At 40.1% G+C, this 8,110-nt stretch overlaps 1 protein-coding gene and 1 long non-coding RNA gene across 2 annotated transcripts in view; one reads left to right on the top strand and one right to left on the bottom strand.

Moving 5' to 3' along the window:
- Positions 1-7,787, bottom strand: part of LOC109955543 (teneurin-2-like) — a 245,147-nt gene extending 237,360 nt beyond the window's left edge. Inside the window, 1 exon segment of the mRNA XM_020591803.1 lies at positions 7,479-7,787. The gene's annotated coding sequence lies outside the window, so the exon portion shown is untranslated.
- Positions 7,725-8,110, top strand: part of LOC109955548 (uncharacterized) — a 7,709-nt gene continuing 7,323 nt past the window's right edge. The window contains exon 1 of the long non-coding RNA XR_002274278.1: positions 7,725-7,811. This is a non-coding gene — a long non-coding RNA (uncharacterized LOC109955548). The remainder of the gene's footprint in view (positions 7,812-8,110) is intronic.

Below are 8,110 nucleotides of genomic sequence, written 5' to 3'. Positions count from 1 at the left end.
ACTAATTACACATGTACTGTATGTGCTTGCCTCTCAGTGAGCCAGCCAGCAAGACAGACAGCTTGGAGAATGAGGGCTGATAAACGGCCCATTAGACAGGTAATTGCCAGAGTATTCTTTAAATCTTAATTACATTACAAGTCAACAGTGATACCATCGTGTGATAAAGAGACAGATGTTCAACAATTATCATTTTTTACCCTTTTGTGTTGTTATAAAATACTGTATATGCATATGTAAACAGAAGAAGCCGAGTTAAATAACAAGCTAGCATAATGAGGCGTGTCTACCACATAGAAGAGCCTACCATAAAACTCTGTAACTCCAGACTTTGCAGCATTGTTTACAACAATTCACTATGAAGGAAGGCAATTTTCTCTTGTTGCAATTGCTACCGTAGCCTTTTGTGATAAAAGGGACAAATGGCTCAACAAATAACACTTTTGTACTTTTGTTTTGCTGAAAGAATAAACACGGGTTGGAGCAAGAAAAAGAACATTTATATGCCCTTTTCATAGCTGACAGGTTCTCTATTTGCTGTAGCCTGCCATAACACATACTGAGTGCTAATGAATAAACTCCAGTTCGTGCATTGGTTCTGCTACAGCAATTTGCTATTGTTACAATGGCTGAAATAGCTGTTCTGGCAATAAACAAAGTACCATATGGCAGCCAAATTCCACTGAGGAGTAAACAGAGGTCAGACATTTCACCTGGCTTTCAACAATTTCACTCTATAGATGAAACTAAATTAATGGCGCAATAACCTCCCCTTTGGATGGAAGCACACAGTGCAGATGAGTAAATACTTATTCAGAAGTTAATCTTACAACAGGAGCAATTGCAAGAGGTATGCAGTGAGCTCAAACTTTATTTAATGCAGGTTAAATACTTTTCACTTTCTGCATTCAGATGTCAGTCATTTCCTGAAGTTAGAGAACTGAACAGAATCAAGTGAAAGCTGCCACGTGGAAATGGAATGATGTTAATGTGGTGAGGGCTGCTTTGTTTTGGAGTGCATACCTTACTCATGGGAGCACCCTGAGTGATGAAGGTGTAATGCGGTTAAACTCATCTTCATTTTGACAGCCTCTCCTCTGACGTTAATGACATTAAGTGATGTGAGTCAATCAATCCTGGTTTGTACATGAAGAAGCTTCCTGACTGAGCTCATGCTGCAACAAAGATCTTTTAGAGTTTGTTGATGCAATTAATGGTGAAACTAAATTGAACTAATGGAAAATGTTGAACAACAATAAACTACAACTTTTAATGAGGGACAAAAAAATGTTTTCTTTCCACATATCAAGCTAAAACACAGACCCAAAGGACATTTGCCTTGTCGCCTTTGTGGATTCCTCCTGTCATTTACCTAATTCTGATGTTCACACTCCATTGGCAAGACTTGAGGGACAAGAAGGCAGGAGAAGACAGGATGAAAGACAGAGAGACCAGGGCTGTGATGGCTGTCTGTGGGCAGTCCCAGGAGTGTGTGGAGGGGTGGGGCTGGCTGGGTTAGGGTGGGGCGAGGGCTTGGGCCGTTTTTTTAGCATCAGAGCCACTGACACATCTGAGTCTGAGCGTCGACTGAAGCGGGCACCACAAGATGCAACACAGCAAGAATCTCAAACACAGTCACCCAGGCCGGGCCATATGAGTATTCTACAAAATGTCAAACAGGTTCAGAAAGAAAGTCTGACCCTTGTCATGGCAACTTGGCTGCTGCTAACAAAAGATTCAGACTCAAAGTCTTTGCAGTATTAATTGGATGTTAAACTGTTCAGGATGGCTGAAGTTAAAACAAATTAATTTCACATCAGTCACTTATAGAGTAACTGAGGTAAGGTAGGTTTTACCAACCCTTTTTTTTTTTTTACCTCAACCGCTCCACTTTGATACATTAAATAATTTAGTATAGCATGAAGAAATGCCTCATGTTTGACAAATTATTAAGTAGTGATTAAAATACACTGAGAAGTATCCTATGAATATTGTATCCACCTCATAAATCAAAACATATGATTCTCTCCTCACATAACAGTACATTAGCTGCTTTCAACAGCAAGAGGCACTGTACTGGTATCAATATCAGTGATCCTGGCCTGGTATTACTTGGTAATGGATTAAAAACTAATTCAGTGGCATCACACAACCCCACCCTCCATTGTTGTGGCTTGCAAAGGTACACAACACTCAATACCTAGAAACTCAAAGTACTTGCTACATTTAGACGTCTGCACTCGGTATATGCCTAAAATGACTCTAAAAGTCATTACATTATATATTACAGTTTATCAACCTCTAGAGAACGTAGCTATTATGGCACAAACAAAGATAGCAGTTAGGAGACATACAATATATAGAGGCGGAATAAAGCATACATTAGGAAGGTGCTGCAGTGGTTGGCTTGATACAGGTTTCCAGTATGCCAACTAGTCTTTTTCCATCTAACTAAGTAGTTTTTGTTCCTAAACCTAACTTAGTAGTTTGTGTGACAAAATGTAATGAAACCGTGAGTAATCATAATGGCATATTTATAATAGTTTTCACAGCTACGGAGCTCTGGTACACTTGCTACATTACTTGTTTCAATTACGAAGAAAGTCCGAAAAGCTTGGCTGTGTGATGTATGTTGATTGGCAGAAGTCTTGCAGTTCCGTCTGCCAACACAGGGGCGCTATTTCAGGAAATGCTCTTACGGCAAGAGACAAAGGTTGGAGGACTTGTGGAAATGAACCCTCGAACCTCCTGGCACTAACTGGCAGTGTTGCAGGACATCACACATATGAACCAGGTGGCAGATCTATTTATACATATAGGTAATCTGTCAGAGTCCTGTTCATTTTAAATTTTTTTTTTTTTTTTTTTTTTTTTTACAATTTAACGATTTTTTTTATGATTTGGTAACTGTATACAGCAATAGTCCTGTTGTTAAATAGTCTTGGGTTTGAGATCCCCCTCCAAACAGTGCCTTAAATCTCTTCTTGTACCACTAAAACATAGAAAACACATATTGAGAAGGGCCATTAAAATACTTTTTATGTAGGTTTGTGCTTACACATTAAAAATTCTTGTATCGTGCTTGGGTGGATGTTTTCTGTCTAGACAATATCCTTTTTGCTCCAATGTAGTAAAAAATAAAAACACAACCATCCCAAAGACTCTACGAAGTATTGAGAAAATTACTTTTTTCTTGCTGATTCAAGTTTCTCATTTTTATATATCAGAGAAAGTTTAGTTTAACCTGCAGAGTGCAAATTGCTCTCACTCACTTTGCAGCACTACTCTTCCACCTGGTATCCCTGTGCTTCAATCTCTGGAAACATCTTTTCTGAGATGGGCTTGTGCTGGGAGATTCATTTGGGCCTGGAATTGCACACATCACCACAATATTGAATCTAACCAAGCCAGACTGCAGCAAAAGGACATTTGGACTGGGCGAAATTGGATATTCTAGTAGTTCAATAAGTCTGAGGCCGGGGCTGGATGGAGGCAAAGGCAATTATTCATGTTCAACAGTGAAGTTGGTCAGAGTCTGAAATGCTTTTAAATAAAACAACACATCTAAATAGCATCATTATTGCTATCAGTAGAGTTGATGAAGCCTCTTGGATGAGCGGTGAATAACCTCAAGAAAAAACAAGTCCAGCTGCTTCTGACTTAATGTTCCTAATGCACATACAGTATACTGGATAATAGAGAATATTCAGATACATTGCTACAGTACCACACTAGAGTCCAGTGTTACTTCAACCCATGGCTGAGGAGCAACGCTCCACTGCAGAACCTCTAGATAAAATAAATAAATAAAATCCTTAGTTATAAAAGGTCAGTGCTGTTAATTACACACCCCACAAGGATGAATGTCCCTGAGAGACTGGGTTGCAGATGCTGGTCATAAACAGTCTCCTAACACAACAGACAGATCTGCGTCTTTAATTTTGCCAAGAAGCATGCTCTCTGAAAGAGAACAATTTTTGCACAGTCATTTCCAACTTACAGTGGCAGGAAAGTATGAGGACCATAGACAGAGGGGCTTTATAAGAAATGAGATTGTAAAGGGTATAATTTTGACCACATTTCACAGTTCCTATGCCTTTGTTTAAACTACATTTGTTCAATAGACAAATAATTCAAGCTTTGAATTCAGCTTCATATCTCTGACAGGCAGGCCCATTATAATTATAGGCCATATATTTTATTATGATCACAAATTGAAGAAAGAGAGAAGGAAAAAAAACTTTCTACAAGTAGTGGTGACAATTGTCAAAATGGGTGAACTACCTAAAAAATGAAGTCTTGTTTTCGCCAATCACTTCAGGATCACTATGTAAGGTGCTTTTGAGCACATGAGAAAAGGGGAAAACACTCTGATGAGAGCCTAGATCATTAGCATTAGTGAAAAGAGCAAAATCACTTAATTCACTTTGATGAGATATTGAAAAATTCTTGATTGTGATCATTTTGGATAAGATTAGATCTCTTTTTCTAAATGCCAGATTGCAGTGCCATCATCTCCGGTGTTGTCCACAGTTTTGGTGCATAATTACAACTGATTTATGAGTGATGCATCAGGATAATAACCCAAGATTTGCCCTATTTTTTCTGCATGTTACAGAAGCATATAATGTAATGTATATGATTTAATGGAACATACGATAAGACTGTGAATCAAAAAGATGCATTGCACTGTGCACTAATGGAATATGTAAGTGAATCCTGAAATGTTGAGCAGTATCTTTAGTGCACTTACCAGGAGCTGAGTGTGCTGGCTGATATTATTTGTTTGCTCGCAGAGTGATCTAAGGCTGTGCTGCTGTGCTGTGGGGATGCAGCTTGATGGACGCTGAGAGGTGCTTGGCTGTGGCCTACTGTAGTGGCTGATCTGTCTGGAATCAATAACAGCTAATTACAGCCCACATTGATCCAGAAGACCCACTAATTTAGAGCTGAGCCCAGGCCCTCTCCTTATGGAGTCAGTGAAGCAACTCCAATCCCAGCCCTCTGGCCCTGCAAACATCTCACTCAGCAGCTCGTAATCTCTATGAGGAGCAACTAGCAGTACATTTGTCTGTCTCCTAGGATCAGCTTCAGTACTAGAAGACTGGATACCTGTATAGGACACTATATATTCTTAGATGCCATCTTTATTGTCTAGGTTTATCTCTTTTTTTTCCACCTAGTTCTAAGCAGAAATATTTACTCCTTCAGAATCCTGGTTCAGACTGAATAAATGAACAAACCTAGTGTCACTTACATGGCCTTATTTGCTTTTTTGTTGGATGTGTAGGCAGAATATCTTAATGCACTTCACAGTTTCATATGACCCACATTCCAGCAGCTGAATTACGAGTTTCTCACTAACTCCCAGACTCCTTGCTGTCTAATTTACTGCGAGAACATTTCAACCTGCCCCAGGCTTTCACCAGAGCAAACATTAAATGAAAGAGTTTACGGATGAGTTGCTTACCATGCAAGTCACACGACTTCCTATCAGGTGACCATAAATAACATTTCTAATAATAATCTTATAAATTCGCGTTTCAAAATAAAGGGCTCTATTTTATACAGCCAAAACAAACACAACATCAGTCCACTTTCCTATGTGCATATTCCTGGTTTAGGAAAGATCTTGCAGCACTCGGGAGTTGTTGACGACTTCCTGGATACATAATCTTCATATACTATATGTTTGTAGTTTATCTACTACACCTGTGATCATTCTTATATCTCCATAGCTGACTGCCTGCATTTCCCAAGTCCATTGTATCAAATCACACTTCACATAACTTTTCTAATATGACCAAAAGAAAAAAAAACTAATTTGGAGCTCCTCATTTAAACCATCTGGACAAACAGTACGAAGGTAATACATCCTTTTGGCTTCCTGTCACACTGTGCATGTGTGTGCACATACTTTGGCTTGTGTGTCTCCAAGATCAGGGCCACAATCTTTTCATCCCCTACAAGCTTTGATCTGACATTTGAATGTTGCACCTTCTGTTCTTCCACCGTTGTGTCCTCACACGCCTAAATCTGTGTCGCAGCTGCCTTTGGGATTTGTGGCATAACTTGGCTACAGTCTTTTTGGTAAAGGTGACCAGAGGTCTGTGACCCATCCTTACAACACCTGAGCAGTGCACATACAGGAAGTTCACAAGCTCTCTGTCAGCTCTCATGCAGGGTAGACATGGGAAGTCCAGCCATATTAGATGCATCTGTCCTTCAGCATGTGACCTCTGCTTTGCGATGGCATTCAGCCCAGACTAAGCTCTGTTTTTACCATTCTGTCTTAGCACTTTCAACACCATTCAACTCCACAAGATTGCTTCACTCTGCAGCTATATAGCACATCGCCTCTCTTCCAGATTGAGCGTTTTCACTCACACACACCTATCCCTTTCCTCTCCTGTTTCTCATCCGTCTCACCCCATTTCCGTCTCTTGCTCCAATTGTCAGATCACCCCAGGCTCTCCTAAAAGTCCACACTCACTGCAACTGAATTCAGCTGAGGGGGGGCTAAGGGTGTAATTGGTTTTTGTACTGTGGTGTGGTCATCTAATAGCTTTGGTAAGCACATGCATGCACACAGTCACACACACGAACAGGCCTAAATTTACTCTCTCAGGTGCACACATACTGAGAGGTGTACACACAAAAACCATTATACAGAAAGGTTTGTCATTATTTTGGAAAAGGCTTGAATGTCTCTCACCCTGCTGTGCCAGACATAGGCAGAAATGGGAATCTGTGCTAATAGCAGGTGATTGATAGGGTAGGGGACGCTCTTTTAATTCCTTGTGGATTTTTTTAAATATGCATTTTACCTTGATAAAAGAGTCATCAGTAGCCTAAAGGTTGGACATTTTAAGCTAGAAAGTTAGAAACGTGACCATTGTTCTGTCTGAGATTCTTAAGTGTTTCTAAAATTAAATTAAATAAATGCATACATTTTACTGTGCTAACAGGCTGTAGAATTCCTGTTAATGAGGTAAAGCAAAATTTAGTATATGAGTCAGTTGGATTGTTCTTGTCTCAGTAGAGGTAGGGCGATGAAAAGGTCAAATGATTTCCACTAAACCCCCCCCCCAGAATCAAGGACAATGGCAAAGTTTAGCTCTCTTACACAGTAGTGAGGCTAAACACACCTACAGCGCCAGCAAAGCCATTCTGTCAGATACTGTTTTACAATACCAGACATTTTGTCAAAACACAAACAAATGGGGGGGATGACAGAATCGTTGAACTTGCCCAGTTGTTTACTGGAATTACCAAAACTGATTGAGGAAGTAAAGCTGAAGCATCTAGGTGATTCTGCATAATCTCTACATGACACAAAACAGAGTATGGGTCAGAAATAACAGTCTTTCTTGAGAGTATACATAAAATTAGGCTACCTAATCAATACCACAATTTGGAGAACACATATTTTATTGAAGTCCAGCTAACAAGGCCGAGGAAACAACATGTTTACTAACCTTAAGTAAAGCCACATGTCGTCATCGGAAGCAGATGATCACTCCAAGCCAAACTTGTTGCCTTATTCCGCACTTCAGGCTCAGTAGTGGAGCAGCAGTCGTGATCCTTATTTTGGCCTGTGGGTTGTGGATTTGGGCGTCCTTTCCTCTGTCAAACCCTGGGCCGTGACGCAGGCAGGGTAAAGTTATTCCACTGAAAAAAACACTCGGGCAGCCCCATTTTTCAGGCGTCCTGTGCTCAAGATTAATGAGTGACCCTGTTAACTGGTGTCTGTCAGGTGAATGCGTCAGTGGTTGCTCATACAGCAAATGTCGAAAACAGGAAAAGGACAGGTAGCTCTCCGCGGCAATGTCGTCTTCTGTAGTCATTAATTTATAAAAATATACATATTTGGTCTTTGGAGCCATGTGTGAGGAAACACCATGTATGAGAAATAGGCCTACACCTTGTGCTTTTAACGTTATTAAACGTAGTTATGGAAGTTGCTCAAAACATAGACTGGGGCTGCGTCCGAAACCGCATACTGTGACAGTACGTACTGAAAGAGATGAAGTACCTACTTACTGACCGTTAAAACAGTAGGTACTGTATAGTATGAAGCCTGGTAGTATGAATGAGATTCGGACGTACT

The sequence above is a fragment of the Monopterus albus genome, unplaced genomic scaffold (genome assembly GCF_001952655.1).
Source record: "Monopterus albus unplaced genomic scaffold, M_albus_1.0 scaffold2.1, whole genome shotgun sequence".
NCBI lineage: Eukaryota > Metazoa > Chordata > Actinopteri > Synbranchiformes > Synbranchidae > Monopterus > Monopterus albus.
This window is presented reverse-complemented; position numbering and strand designations above follow the sequence as displayed.